At 41.1% G+C, this 16,324-nt stretch overlaps 1 protein-coding gene across 1 annotated transcript in view; it reads left to right on the forward strand.

Annotated features, from left to right (window-relative positions):
- The window catches only part of ADAMTSL1 (ADAMTS like 1), a 202,176-nt gene that overhangs the window by 171,314 nt on the left and 14,538 nt on the right, over nt 1-16,324 (forward strand). The gene's annotated exons all lie outside the window — the stretch shown is intronic.

Genomic DNA, 16,324 nt, shown 5'->3' on the forward strand with positions numbered 1-16,324 from the left:
TGTATGGATTACTTTTCCCCAGTGGTGACATCTGCATACATTTGCAATGGCTTTTAGCGTGCAGCTCTGGATTACCTTTCTGCTTGCACAAAAACTTCACTGAAATAGTCCTTGGTGGGGGGAATATCTGAAGGTATTTATTAGCATTGAATAAACCATTTTGAGTATGGTTTTATTGTACTCACTGTTGTAAGACTGGGTCACACTCCTGCTTCATCCATTTCCTCTCAGGTTTCCAAAAAGAGGTCTTTAGTAGTTGTAGGGCTTTATTATTGTTTGAAAGCAGTAATTGAACCACAAAGGGTGTTCTGCAGTGCTTGTATATAACCACCTCTAAATTAATTTCATTTGGCCATGTCACCCTGTACCCTGCTATTCCACTTCAGGGGCAAAGAAACTCCATGTATCTTAATAGCAAAATAGCAAACCAGTTTCATTCTTGAGGCAATTCCCTCAACTTCACTGAAGTTTTACTGACCTGAATTTGAGGCCTGTATAGTTAAAAACTAAAGAAACCTCCTAAGAGGTTTTTTCTAATGAAAAATCAGCATGGAATGGGCTATCCAATCAATTAGAAAGCTGCAGTCCAATGTGCTGCATCATGTTGTATCACTGAAACAAATACACAAAGCATTCAGCTTCCATATATATTACTTAAATACGTTGTCTGTGGTTATACCAAAGAATTTGGATTCATCTACTATGAAAACACCCATTACTGAAAAAAAAAAAAGGACTCATCTCTCAGATTTTTTTTTTAATATACATCTAGTTTACTCTGTACACTAATATCAGTATGGATTACAATCGAAGACTCTATATTTACTCCCAAATTTAGTCTCCCCACAGTCTTCCAGTGCAGTACCTAAGTTTATCATGGACTACTATGACACATTCATAATCAACCTTTGCTTGAAATATTGCTACATGGGAAAGAAAATCTGCATATGTTTTTAAGCACCAGCTGGAAACACTAATTTGGGAACAACTTGTGAACTTGTAAATCTGTGACCCATGCCTGTGTCCCCTGTCCACAGCATGCCCTACAAGCTGTCCACTAATTCTTCCTATTCTGCCACCCAGCCAATTGGCTTTACTCCTTTCTTTCATCATTGATTATGTTGGGGTGTTTGCTCTACATGCTCTGGATGCCCCATATAAGAACTTTAGTTATATAAATTACTATGTATAGGATCCCTTCTCTGTGCTACTGCTGACAGGCACCAGCATCTTTTGGGACTCAGAAGGCATTGAATTAGACCTGATATTTGGAAGTCTAAGGACATGAGGATTTGTTGAGTAGAGAAGGAAAATAGGACATGTGCAAAGGAAGAGTGAAGTGTGAAGAAAAGGAGTGATAAGTAAGCTTTGGGGAAACTTTATGTTTTAAGGAGTTAAAAGACACCAAAGGTGAAAAGTTATGTTAGAAACCTGGATAAATTCAGGTACGGGTTTGCCAGGGATTAAGAAAAATAGGAATCAAAACTTCATTAAACACTGGTTTTGTGCCTTGAAAAAAAAGCAGAAAATATTAGCACAGCAACAGAAGATTAAAGTTGCAAATGAGAACTTATTTGGAAATTAACAACTGTATAAAATATAAAAACAATTAACAAGCTGAGTTGAAAGGAGAGAACTGGAGCCTCCAGATTATCATACATGCTGTGCACTTTATTGTGGAATTGTGGAATTGTGCAATGCTTCCACCATCGTTTCAACCATTTGAAACTATGAACTTGCTCTCTGGAGTCAGCTCCTATGTGTTTCTTCTACATCAATTTCAGGGGGTTTGCAGAAGGGAAAGATCAGGGTCATAACACAAATACCTGGTTTGGAGGTCTTCCTTTTCATTGTTAATGGTCATTCAGCAGTCATTTGTGTGCCTCCACTACAGAAGTAGAAGAAAAGATCCATTAAAGACTCATGTCCTGCCCAATGGAGTCAGCAACACTCCCATTAAGATCTAATATAAAACACCTTTTTGCATGAGCTTACAGGAACATTTTTGTCTTACGTACTTCTTTCTTTTATTTTTAAAAGGTTGAGATTTCAGTTAGTTTCTAGGCCCAACTCATCATCCGGTTAGAGAGCATGATGCAGATAGTGGCTTAGGCAGACTGATGCTTACCTGCTCCTTCACAACTGTTGGAAGTATGTGTAGATTACTGCAGTCCTCCCCAGCCCTCACATTCGTTGGCAGGTTGTGTAGTAGACACTTCTGTGTTATCTGCAGATCACACATCTGAAGGACAGGACTCTCCTCAAAGCCGAAGCTGGAGCACCCATGAGCTTGGGAATATTTCTGGGTTTTACAGTAGCACAAACTGACAATCAGTGATGAGCAACAGACTGTCATGCACTTTCTGATGTCCTTGGTTCATGGCAGGCACACAAGAAGACTTTCTGTCACACAAAACATAGAACACATAGTAAATTTCTGAAGTGACACCAATTTATATTTCTTTGGAAAGCTTTCACGTTAGATCTTAATCTTATTAAAGTTTCTGTCTTTGAGACTTTTTTAATTTTGAATACAGTTTTCCTGAATGTTGGTAATGAAAGTATTATAAGAAACTTGCTCTCTTCCTCAGAAGGGAATTCCTTTGTTTGTCACCTGATAAGAACTTTTGAGTTTTAACAATATTCATGACCATTTGACTTCTATAAGCCCTGATTACTTTGTGGAATTATCTTTTTGAATTAAAGGAACATCCTAAGTTCATGTATTTTCAGTAGAGTTTCCTTATCTATGCTACCAGTATCACTGAATTTTGTTTATACAACTCCCTGGACACATTTACATGGGTCTTGAGCTTTGTAAATGTTAATTTTGGCAAAACTGAAGTTGTAGGACCCAGTGTTCCTGACTTCTAACACTCCTGCAGAAAAGGCTTTGGGTCTATCAAGAATATTTGTTTTCATTTGGGTTCAAGCTTGTTTTTTCCTGTATTTGAAGACATTTCAGTGAGAAAATCTGAGGATCTTACAAATCCCGGTGGGGATTCACTACAATTTCTCAAATTTATTGTGACCTTATTGGAAATCTCAGCAAACTTGTCAAAAGATACAAAATATGATATAAAAATGTCTCCTTATCTTAGCACAGAAGGTATAATACTGTATTATTGCAGTTATGTGGCATAGTGAAAGCTGAAGCTTTAATGACTTTGACTTATATATGTGAATTATATTTAAGTGAGGATTCTTTCAGGAACATTGGAAGATAGGTCAGAAATTAATACCTCTAGGAATATAGAAATGTAGGAGGACCTATAAAATGTCACAGTGAAGGAAAAAAGGTTGAAGGAGAATGTGCTTTGACTGCTTGTAACAGCACAATGTTTCTTGGCATCTGTTGCTTTGTTTAAATATTTTGTTGCAGATGAGCCTTTGAGTTGCACAGAAAATATCTGTGAACACGTTTGATAATTTTTCCCCAAAGCTTCATGTTCATGTCCCACATGTTTTTTTCAGAAATCTTCATCATGTGTGATGATTTCTGAAAACATAATGTGCACTTGAGGATATGCATATTGAAGGAAGGGGGATTGCTGCATTGCACATTGTATATAATTAAATAAAGGTTTTGGACTGCATTTATGAGGTAGCCAAGGGAAGGGATGCATCTTTATTTTGGAATGCAGCACAGGTTCATGAATTTAAAGATAAATGGGAGCATAAACAGTTAAGATAGCTAGGATCTGAAATTAACAGAAAATCTAGCTCTTACTTGGCACAGTGCAAGACTTAAGCAATGTCTTTAAAAAGAGAAGACATCCAAGAAAAATTAAGTATTGAGATAATGGTAGCTACTCTATCTGTTGTGCATAGCTGCAATGTATATTTTTAAGGCTCACTGTATCCTGATCAAATGTTCATATTTTGGCAAAAAAAAAAAAAGGTTTTTTGATAGAAAGAGGAGATGCTATCATTATGTAAATTCTTGGCCTTTATTCTATTTATTTATGAATGCAATACAAATCCTGGAGCATAATGGTTATTCTAGGGAATTTAAAGATATGAGTGAACCTATGGGGAAAAGCCTAGGCAATTATTCTGAATCTGGTTCCCATCCTCTTTTATCTCTTGAACTATATATTCTTCAGTTTGTTCACTGGGAACCTGCTGTTGTCCCCAGCTTAGGACATCTATCCAATTTTGTGTATTTAGCAAAAAAAGTCCCTATTTGTAGGAGATACTGAAAATAACTGTAAAGTTAGATGATAGTGTATTTTTTTATGACCAAAAAAGTACAGTCAATTGTAAAAAAAAAGGAAATACTGCTGCTCCATATTTACTGTGTTCTCCCTGATGACTTCCATATCAAATTTACTCACTTCACAAATCAGAACATGATTTTACTAACTGCCAGCACTGCAAACACAGTCCTAGAAAGCAGACTTCTTTCTGTTTTTATACTTTATCCCAATGACCACAGAGTTAGAGCAGCTTAGCTGCCAGTTTCACTGCTGCTTCAGAAGATGAAGAGCTGGACTACAAATTCCTGTTCTGCAAACACCTATGCTGTTTAGCAATGAAGCTGTTTTTAAAACAAAGTAATAACAAAAACCTTTCACTTCAAAGATGCCAAGGCTTATTCTTATCAAAATCCATATTTCCCTCTCACTTTTTCTTTTACTGGCAATAGTATATCCCCCTCATTTTCTAGTAGAGTCACTTAGATGCCCAGAAGAGGCCCCAGAAAGCGGAATGGAAAAACATAATTATGGCAGCCACCTTGCTTGCAATGGCCAGCCTTTTGCGTATGAATAAATTACTCGGAAAGGGCCAACTGCATTAGAGCCAAGGCCCGAAGTTCAAGAGGGTTTTCAGCCTTTTTTTTTTTTTTTTTTTTTTTTTTAGAGGGGACCACTTCAAGTCTGTGGCTAGTTGGCTAGTCTTTGCCTACCTGCAGATTTAAGGGTTATCTAGATGTGGCACTGAACAGAAAAATTAACCTAGAACTTTTTGAATGTTCTGGGGTGCATTGTAGTGAGTCAAATGCTGTGCTGCTGACTACTTTAGAAGAAGAAACAGATCATATAGATAGGCTGATGTCATGATCAGGACCAAACTGTTCCAGCAGAGCCAGAGAAGTTAGGGCTGCAATTGCTTGCTATGTATCTTGCTTTTGAGCCATAACATCCATAAACATAGGACTGACACTTGTTCAAAATGAGTGTGAAAAGCAATAAATGATCCAAATGAACACAACTGATCTCACCAGTGCAAATCTCTTGTGACGTTTGGCGATATACTCAAGAGCAAGAGTATATCTTCGTGAAACATAAGTTTTCCTTTACTCCCTTTTGCCCTTCCCCTCTCTACCATGAGCCTGCTCTAAATTTTCCTAGGTTTTGGGAATTACTGCTGCATTAAAATTGGAAACAGAAATACAACATAAAATAATTTACAATCTGCACAGAGTCAGCAAAGAGAAAACTCATGAGTAATTATGATTAAACCAGTGTCTCTGCTCCCCTAAGGAAAAAGACAGCTGCAGAAGTTGTGCAGTAGGAGTCAGATAAAATCGTGGCTATCTGAGAAGTTATTTTGCATAACACCATTTTTTTCCTCCTCACTCTCTGTAATAAATTGGACATCATGTTTGAAAAGTAGTTCTAATGCTAAAGGATATTTTTTCAGCAACTTTATTTTACACTAACAACACTTCCACTGTCATGAGGATAAAGCACCAGGTGAATTCTTGGGATAATCTGTCCTGTTCATTGTGATTTCTGTTCGCTTTTGCCTCAGTGAAAATTCTGCCTTGTCACACTATTTACGAGAATTCCCATGTAAGCGACATTTCTATAAAGATGAGAATTAAAATTAATATCAAGAGTATGCCATTATCATTGCAATTAATTCCCCAATCAGACTCTATCACATTGATTACATTCTAAATATTGTATAAAGTTCATACAGTATTGTAGTATCTTCCTTCTACATCAGACTACACCATAACATTTCATTGAAATGTGTGGCTTTTCATTTGCAAGTGCATGCTGTGTACATTTCAGTGTATATATTACGTGATGATACCTCTGCTTGGTCGAACATTTTGACCACACTGATACAGTGTTTGTTTTTCAGGCAATCAGACACTAGTCCTCCCACTGCCAAGCTCTGAAAGCAGAGTCAAAAGAGCAAGGTCCTCAAGGCAATCTGCTGTCTTGGGTTTTTTTCCTGCCTGCTGTTTGGTGCCATGAATGAGCTAATCTGAGAACCACTGATCTACAGCAGCAGTCCAAAATGCTGCCACATAAAATAATATCACTGGCCTCTGGGGCAACATCTGTTTAATTTTGGTTTTGTGGTAATAACTGCAGCCCTTGAACTTGTGTCTCTCTGATTTTCCTGGATCACTGGCCTAGATTCTGTGCTAACATAGATAGAAATGATGCAGAGCTCCACTGAGGCAAGTTCTGGTGAAAAACTAGGGGTATCAGACTTGCCACAGGTATCCCAGTCTGGAAACCTGTCATTCTGCCAGCTCCTTCACATAAAAGATCTTTTAGCCTCTTGCACAACTTAAGATTTGCTCTAGAGTAAGTGTTAAGGGAGTTTTCAAACACTGTGGGATTTTCGACCTGTTGACTAAAGGACTTACCCATTCTAAGTTTTGAAGCACCCTCTCCCTCTGGTTGGTTCTCAAAACCTCTCCCAAATGGCTAAAGCACTTTCTTAGTAGGGCAGAAGTTACAGCCTCTCTGGAGCAAGCAGCACTGACTTTCCTGCACCTTTCTGCCCTCCACCTTCTCTGCCCTGCATTTGTTATTTTCCTTGCGCCACAGGAAGTTTCCTGAGATGCTGATGTCTCAGGATGTAGCAAGTTTATATTGGCTTAAGAAATACAGAAAGGCTTCTACAGCAGCACTGACCTTCGCAACTTGGGCTGGTAATGGCATTACATGTTAGTTCTTGCTCTGTCTTTTGTTGAACTCCTTGTGCTGTATCGTTGTTCAGTGCTTGCTCCACGTGCCTCTTTTGCGTGTTATTTTTCCCCTACAAATGTACTTGTACAGTTAACCTGGATCTGTAGCAATGGTGGAGATGTTTACACTGAAGGGTTCTTCTTTTCCATCTTTGTCACGCACTGAATAAACCATAAACCCATCAGAATTAGCTCAGGAGGTCATTTCAACATGCTGTATCCATTCTTGTAGGCTTTGGTTTCATGATTTGCCATTGGTGATTTTTTTCAGCCCAATCCTTATTAATACAAGATTCTTGATGTGTAGGATTCCCACTGTCAGAGTCATTTTTAGAAAACAGTATTACTACCAGAGCTTGAAAATTCCCTCGCTTTTTTAATGGGCCACGATGTGGCTGTATATTTGGGAACATTTTTTACAACCTCTGTGGGGCAGGGAATGGGCCTAACTCAATTTTTGTTGTATACAGTGTAAATTTACAATGCTATGTAAATAATATCTAATAACAACAATATGTATGGCATTTGGTAGCCAGTTTAGGTGTTTTGAGAACTGTTTAAAAAACATGTCATGTGTTCAGTATAGTACATTTCAACTGCTCCTTTGGAGCCATAAATAGTTATTTAAAATACCTTCTTTTTTTAAAATGCTACTGTCATCAGCTGAATTGGCCTATTTCAAGAATTCCCAAATACATAGCTTTCCTTGTCTAGCATAAATTCGTGTTCATTTGACCTCCTTTAAACTATTAAAAATAGAGGTTATACTTACATTAACATTAATTCTTTCTTTTGGGGATTTTCAGGATCACATTACCTTTTATAGGTTTTATTTCATTCAGTATATGAAAGCACTGAGAAGTAATTTGCGTAACACCTTGAGTTAAGTGTCTGTTTAAATTTACACTTCGTACTATACTGAAAAATCTTTCCCCATAAGACAAACTACAAAGACTTGTCTCTTAGTTTTGCCACTTCAGCAAAACAGGTTTTACATATATGTGACTTTCAGACATGATCTTGCCTACTTTCATTTGGTTTGATAGCATTTTAAAAAGTTGAATACATCCTGTGAAATTTTCTTCCTTATGTTAGATACAGGACAGAATTAAATTTAACTCTGTTTTAGGTTTAACATGCATTTCTCTCTCAGTCACCTAAGGAGAAAATCAAGTATGACAGGAAATTGGGGAAGTATTTCTCTGTGCCAGTCTGATCTCACCTACATAGTGTGAACACAGTAGTACAGTGTGAAGTCCAACATAGTAGTTCAGCACCAAGCTTGTACCTATTCAGATTGATCTATGGCTTCTCTACATTTTGTTCCAAGCATTTTGTTCTTCATTTCATCCTTAATCATGTTTCTATTTTGAAAGTATACTTTAAGTCTTTGAATGTAGAGATTAGAGTGGAAATACTGTCAGGTTTCAAATCCTGTAGCTGCATATATTTATCGCTTTAACACAGTGTATTGTGGTCTACCACACTTTTCTGTCAGAGTTCAGTAAAATATATACAGAATCACAGAATTTTTTTTTATCTTGCTTTATTTCAGTTTTAATATAATTAATAATTCTGCTGCCAAATCCCTTCTTTCCTCCTTTGCCAGGCATTTCAGATAGTAGTCGGCAATCATCTTTTATCTCCCAATTTTATGTTGTAGGTACATGTCTGTGACTTGCAGAGGCAGGGGCATAGGCCTTCTGGTTTGTAAGTCTAGCTGTGAACTTTCTGTGCTACTTTTATTGTACTTTGTGATGTCCTGAAACATGCAGTCCCTAACCAATTGGGATGCTTTTTTTTTTTCAAATTCAGCCTTTTTTTTGTTGATTCAAAGTGTTTTGAACTAATGCAGCACAAACATTTGCCTATTTTGCAAGGAGCGATCACTGATGAATAGCAAGGCTGTAAAACTGAAGTTTAAGGTGCAAGCATGTAGTTGAACATCAATACCAATGGATCCAAACTGCATACCACAGTGTGTATATCCAGGCTATGCTACCCCAACCTATCTCTTAAACAGGAAATAATTTTCAAAGATGAAACTGTTGTCCCGAGACTAAGAAGGCAAGAGTTTGATTTCCAGCTCCACTGCTGGCACATGGCTTGGCCTCAGGTAAGACAGCATGCACTTCCATGTGCCTTGATTAGCTGCCGGGAGAATGGAAAAGATGAGCTTACCTCCCACAGCACAGCAGCTTCAGGGCTGCGGTTGGAAAGCTAAGTAGTTTATTGAGCTCAGACTATAAGACTGTTTTGTTTAAAGAAATTTAAATGCCTCATCTTGACCTGAAGTCTTCACTCAGATTCCATCTTTAGTAAATATTAGAAATATTGCCTGGGATTAATCAGCACGTCAATAGTAAATTAGAGAGCTATTTGTTAGACAAATACGAATGCATGAAAATAATCTATATTTTAAGAATAGATATCTTTTTTAAAGGCAACGCTGGGTTGGTTTTTTTTTTTACTTGTATTACAAACTGTATTTAGTACTTGCAAAGTTTGTTTGATGTTTTCACTGTTGCTTTCCATACAGTTCTGCTGATTTAAGGTATCAGGCTGTTAAAAAAAAGGAATCCTAAACTCAACAGCCTTTGCACTTGGTTTTTTCCTATTGTTCAAGTCTTCAAGTGAAAGAGTGATGCATGCTTCATATTTTGTTCTCTTAGCTTAACACAGTAGCCCAGAGTCTTTCTGCAGCTACAGTCATACAGAAAGCGTGGCAGAGGTATAACAGGGAGCTGAATTTGGCCTGCACCGTGCATTTATTCTTTCCTCTCAAGAAATTATTAGCGTTGTTGTGAAACATTGGTCCTCCCTTTCCAAATACCGCCTTGTTATCCTTGAAATATTAACATTTTCCCTGCTAAAAGATGTAATTTGTATTAGATTTTTGTTTGTATCTCCAGCTTTTGCCCATCCATGACTCACTCATCCTGGCTTTGAATGAATTCAGAGTCACAGTAGACTTTGGAAGGGAGGCTGAAGGCAGTATTTTCTTTCTCTACTTAAGAAGGACTGAAGGAGAAGAGCCCGCTCATGCCAGAGCTTTCACTGCTCAGAAACAGTCCCAAAAAAATATTCCCTCCTCACCTTCCCAAGGGTTCTGATGCATTAAAGCTCTGCAATAGCTGTGCTGTCTGGAAACAAAACTGTTTTTTCCTTCTCAGGCATTAAAGGGACAGGTGTTGAGCTTTGGAAGGATAAGGCAGTCAATGTCCACAGGGATGGGAGGAAATAGAGAATAGCTGTTGGTAATCTGCATTAAATGGTATTAAAATTATTCCTGGGAGATAAGAAGGGGATAGTAATGGAACATGGGTTTTTATTGTACTCTGATTCTCACTTAATATGCATAAAACATTATCCCACAGCTTATGCATCCATACATGTGGGAAACATATAGGAAACGTCACTTGTGAAATGTGATTGATGCTTGTTCTGCATACACAAATAAGGAGTATCCATTACATATGAGACTCATAGGTGTTAGTAAAGTTTTATTGTTAAATGTTAAAAAAAGTAATAATTACTTATGGGTAGAACATATCTAGGGAATAGCGTTTGGGGTTTTCCCCCCATATTATTGATTACTGGCCATTCCTTTAGCTAATATTTTATATATACATTTTGGAAGAAGAAATAATATCTAAGGCAAGTAAAATAGTCAGTACTAGGAAGACTATATTGTTTTGCCTGACAATAAAATTTTTTAAAGAAAAACAGGCACAAACTAGGACCATTTGTACAGTGAAGTCAATTTCAGTTCCTCTGTGTTTAACATCAAACTGACCTTTCTGCTTTCTTCATTTATCCTGTGCAGACTGTTTGCAAATGCAAACAGTAAAACCGAGCTCACAGCATGTCTTTTTCAGTTGTCATGGCTATATGCTGACCTGTGGAAATCCCTGCAATTATCTTAGAAGACAAGCAAACTATAAAAAAATTGAATACTGGAGGCAAAAGGCATACAGCCATTTACTGTTAAGTTTGTCCATTTCCTGTACATTCCTTTGTTTTCCATTGGTTTTAACTTAGGCAGCCTTAACCTGGGAGGCTGAAATCTTTCACGTCACCCATTTACTTGAGAATGAGTGTCTTGGAAATTGGATGAGTGGTTTTTCAGCACAAAAGTAGGAAGAAACACATCAGTACTCAGGACAAAAGGAATAACGTAAAAAAGAAAGCTGTGTCTTTGTAGTCAGGAAGTGAGCGTTGGGGAGAGAACTGCCAATGGTAAAAACTGCATTAGACCTTGCCAAAGAAATTAAAACAAATAGCAAAGACTCTTTACCCTTATAAATAAAAGTGGAAAAAGGGAAGAGGGGATACCACTGTGAGCAGTGTGCACTCTCATTCTGCCTTTTTCTTCCCCTTTTACTTTCTTTTTTAATATTTAGCTGCATTAACTAGTTCTTTGCCAGTGAAACATTGTCATTGCAACTGCAGAGCCTACTGTGTGCGTCACTTGCCTTCTGCTGTGGAGCCCTTGCTCTCTGTAATACCTATTTCACACAGTGGACCAGCCCTGAAGGGCAGCTTTATCCAGCCCACACCCTTCCCCACTGTGGATGCAGGCAGAGCTTGCCAGCAAGAGGGGACACAGCAAAGACCCATGCAGCCACCGCACTGGTGAGGTGCCCAGTATTTATCCTCCTGAAAGGCAGATGGGGTCTCCCGAGTGCCTGGATCTACCTCTCAGCATGAAAATGGCTGGGATGTGCCACAGGTCACCACTGGCTTTTTCCATCTTGTATGAGTTCTGCTTTGTATGAGCAAAAAAGCTTCAATTCTCATGGGCAAGGCAGCATCTTCTGCCATAGGAGTAGTGTAATAGGAGATGTGATTAGTGGCAAAAGGCAGGCAAGTGAAGACTACAGTAACCCAGTCCCTACTGTTAGTTTAGGGGTGTGACCAAAGTCAAAAGGTCAACAAGGGTTCCTAAACAAAGTAATGTAGTCCTCAAGTCTCAAGGATTTGATTTTGACGATGTTTGGAAATCAAACTCTTCAGCCTTCCTGGGTAGTTTAATGAAAATGGTATTTTTATTTTTGCAGTTACAGACACCTCAGTAAGGTATAGATAAATTCTTAAGGAAAAAATTTATATTTAAATAAAATCTTGATTGCAGCAACTATAAAGACCATCTTACCTCTTTAGCAGGAACAGTACTTGCTGAGTATAAGTTAGTTGAGGATCTCTTCAGGTGGACAGACAAGAATGAAAGGAAGAACAGTAACAAAAATGTCACATTGCAGTGTCTGTTCATTGTGTAATGCAGCTACAAAGGCATCGTATTCACATCCTTATTTATCTCAGTGAATAATAAATAGTAATCAAATGACATGGAGATGACAATAAAGAAATATCAGCTGATGGAATTATTCCTTAATCATAGACTCATAGAATCATAGGATCAATAAGGTTGGAAAAGACCTCTAAGATCATCGAGTCCAACCATGGACCCAACACCACCATGCCCACTACACCATGTCCCTAAGTGCCTCATCTACGCGTCTTTTAAATACTTCCAGGAATGGTGACTCAACCACTTCCCTGGGCAGCCTCTTCCAATGTTGAACCACTCTTTCAGTAAAGAAATTTTTCCTCACGTCCAATCTAAACTTCCCCTGGCACAACTTGAGGCCATTTCTTCTCGTCCTATCGCTAGTTACTTGGGAGAAGAGACCGACACCCACCTCGCTACAACCTCCTTTCAGGTAGTTGTAGAGAGCGATGAGGTCTCCCCTCAGCCTCCTTTTCTCCAGGCTAAACAACCCCAGTTCCCTCAGCCGCTCCTCATAAGACTTGTTCTCCAGACCCCTCACCAGCCCTGTTGCCCTTCTCTGGACACGCTCCAGCACCTCAACGTCCTTCTTGTAGTGAGGGGCCCAAAACTGAACACAGTATTCGAGGTGCGGCCTCACCAGTGCCGAGTACAGGGGCACGATCACTTCCCTACTCCTGCTGGCCACACTGTTTCTGATACAGGCCAGGATGCCATTGGCCTTCTTGGCCACCTGGGCACACTGCCGGCTCATGTTCAGCCGGCTGTCGACCAACACCCCCAAGTCCTTTTCCGACAGGCAGCTTTCCAGCCACTCTTCCCCAAGCCTGTAGCGCTGCATGGGGTTGTTGTGGCCAAAGTGCAGGACCCGGCACTTGGCCTTGTTGAACCTCATACAGTTGGCCTGGGCCCATCGATCCAGCCTGTCCAGGTCCCTCTGCAGAGCCTTCCTACCCTCGAGCAGATCAACACTCCCACCCAACTTGGTGTCATCTGCAAACTTACTGAGGGTGCACTCCATCCCCTCATCCAGGTCATCGATAAAGATATTGAACAAGACCAGCCCCAAAACTGAGCCCTGGGGAACACCGCTCGTGACCGGCCACCAACCGGATTTAACTCCATTCACCACAACTCTCTGGGCCCGGCCGTCCAGCCAGATTTTTACCCGGCGAAGAGTACACCTGTCTAAGCCGTGAGCCGCCAGCTTCTCTAGGAGAATGCTGTGGGAGACAGTGTCAAAGGCCTTGCTGAAGTCCAGGTAGACCACATCCACAGCCTTTCCCTCATCCGCTAGGCGGGTCACCTGGTCGTAGAAGGAGATCAGGTTGGTCAAGCAGGACCTGCCTCTCATGAACTTGTGCTGGCTAGGCCTGATCCCCTGGTTGTCCCACTCATGCTTTGTGAGCACCCTCAAGATGAACCGCTCCATAACCTTCCCCGGCACCAAGGTCAGGCTGACAGGCCTGTAGTTCCCCGGATCCTCCTTCCAGCCCTTCTTGTAGATGGGCGTCACATTGGCAAGCCTCCAGTCGTCCGGGACCTCCCTCGTTAACCAGGACTGCTGATAAATGATGGAGAGCGGCTTGGCGAGCTCCTCTGCCAGCTCTCTCAGCACCCTCGGGTGGATCCCATCCAGCCCCATAGACTTGTGAGTGTCCAGGTGGCGTAGCAGGTCATTGACTGCTTCCTCTTGGATTATGGGGGGGTTCATCCTCCTCGCTGTCCCTGTCTTCCAGCTCAGGGGGCCGAGTACCCTGAGGATAACTGGTCTGCCTGTTAAAGACTGAGGCAAAGAAGGCATTGAGTACCTCAGCCTTTTCCTCATCCTCAGTGACAATGTTGCCCCCCTGCATCCAATAAAGGATGGAGATTTTCCTTGCCTCTCTTCTTGTCATTAATATATTTGTAAAAACTTTTTTTGTTGTCTTTAACGACAGCGGCCAGATTGTGTTCTAGCTGGGCTTTTGCCTTTCTCATTTCTTCTCTGCACAACCTAACGAGATCCCTGTACTCTTCTTGAGTCGCCTGCCCCTTCTTCCACAAGTGGTAAACTCTCCTTTTTTTCCTGAGTCCCAGCAAAAGCTCCCCGTTCAGCCAGGCCGGTCGTCTTCCCCGCCCATTCTTCTTACGGCGTACGGGGACAGCCTGCTCCTGCGCCTTTAAGACTTCCTTCTTGAAGATCGTCCAGCCTTCCTGGACCCCTTTGCCCTTCAGGACCGTCTCCCAAGGGACTCTCTCAACAAGCGTCCTGAACAGGCCAAAGTCCGCCCCCCAGAAGTCCATGGTTGCGGTTTTGCTGCCCCCCGTCCTTACTTCACCAAGAATGGAGAATTCTACCATTTCATGGTCACTAAGCCCAAGACGGCCTCCAACCACCACATCTCCCACCAGTCCTTCTCTGTTTGTAAACAGCGGGTCAAGCGAGGCACCTCCCCTGGTAGGCTCACTTACCAGCTGTGTCAGGAAGATGTCTTCCACACACTCCAGGAACCTCCTAGACTGCTTCCTCTCTGCCGTGGTGTATTTCCAGCAGACGTCCGGGAAGTTGAAGTCCCCCACGAGAACAAGGGCTAGCGATTGAGAGACTTCTGCCAGCCGCTTGTAGAACGCTTCATCCGCCCCTTCATCCTGGTTGGGTGGTCTATAACAGACTCCCAGCAGGATATCTGCCTTGTTGGCCTTCCCCCTCATCCTTACCCATAGACACTCGACCGTATCATCATCACAATCGTTGAGCTCTAGACAATCAAAACACTCCCTAACATACAGGGCCACCCCACCGCCTCTCCTTCCTCGCCTGTCCCTTCTGAAGAGTCTATAGCCATCCATTGCAGCACTCCAGTCATGAGAGTCACCCCACCATGTTTCTGTGATGGCGACTAAGTCATATCTCTCCCGCTGCACAATGGCTTCCAGCTCCTCCTATTTGCCGCCCATGCTGCGTGCATTGGTGTAGATGCACTTGAGCTGGGCTATCGATTTCGCCCCTGGCATCGGCACGCTACCCCTAGGCTCATCTCTAGCGAGCCTGGTTTTATCCCCTTCCCCCTTCGAACCTAGTTTAAAGCCCTCTCAATGAGCCCTGCCAATTCATGAGCAATGATCCTTTTCCCCCTGTGAGACAGCTGGACTCCATCTGCCGCCAGCAGGCCCGGTGCCGTGTAAACCTCCCCGTGATCAAAAAAACCAAAATTCCTCCAATGGCACCAGCCCCTGAGCCACGTGTTGATCAGGTGTGTTTTGCTGTTCCTTTTCCTTTCAGTATCCTTCCCTGCCACTGTAGGGATAGAGGAAAACACTACCTGTGCTCCCGATCCTTCAACCAGTCGCCCCAGTGCCCTGAAGTCCCTTTTGATAATCTTAGAACAGTCTTCCGTCTTCTAGTATTTTAAATTTGTACTCTCCCTTTTTTTATCCCATTCCTTTTGAACAGTGCTAATGTGAATGTTCATGTATATATGTTATGTTTGTTTATATAGTACACTTCTTTCAGAAGGGATTATGTATACAATGAAGTCATTCATTACACATACATACTAATACAAACAAAACAGTGTAAAGCTGCTGTATAACAAACTAACAATCAGTATAGACTGCATTCACAGAAACTTAGCCAGACCTTTCATATATCAGTGAGATGCATGGACGTGCAGGACTAGCCTAAGCCACAAGCAGTCCAAGTAATATATGCCATCCCTTGCGCATGGCTTTTCTGGCTCCCCACCCCTGCAACTGGTGCAGATGGGTTGCACTACAGAAATTGCCTAGTTCTTTCTTTTTTCCCCAGGAAATATGTAAGGCAACTTAACTATCTTTCCCAGGATATGCAAGTCTCACAAATTTTCTGCAATTCGTCATGAAACTGGAAAAGTGTGCAGCTGGTATGAGGACCACAGGAAATAGTATCTTACAGATACTCTCCCTCAACTCAACAGGCAAAGAACTCACTGTGAACCTAAACCTCATCAGCTGTGCTGATGATCCATAGGCATACCCATAAAATGCTTCAGAACAGCAGGTTTTTTTCAGTTTTGGGTTTTGGTTGGTTGTTGCTTGGAGAATTGCCCATTGCTGTGACAAAAAAACCTCTAAAG

Source organism: Aptenodytes patagonicus, chromosome Z, assembly GCF_965638725.1.
Source record: "Aptenodytes patagonicus chromosome Z, bAptPat1.pri.cur, whole genome shotgun sequence".
NCBI lineage: Eukaryota > Metazoa > Chordata > Aves > Sphenisciformes > Spheniscidae > Aptenodytes > Aptenodytes patagonicus.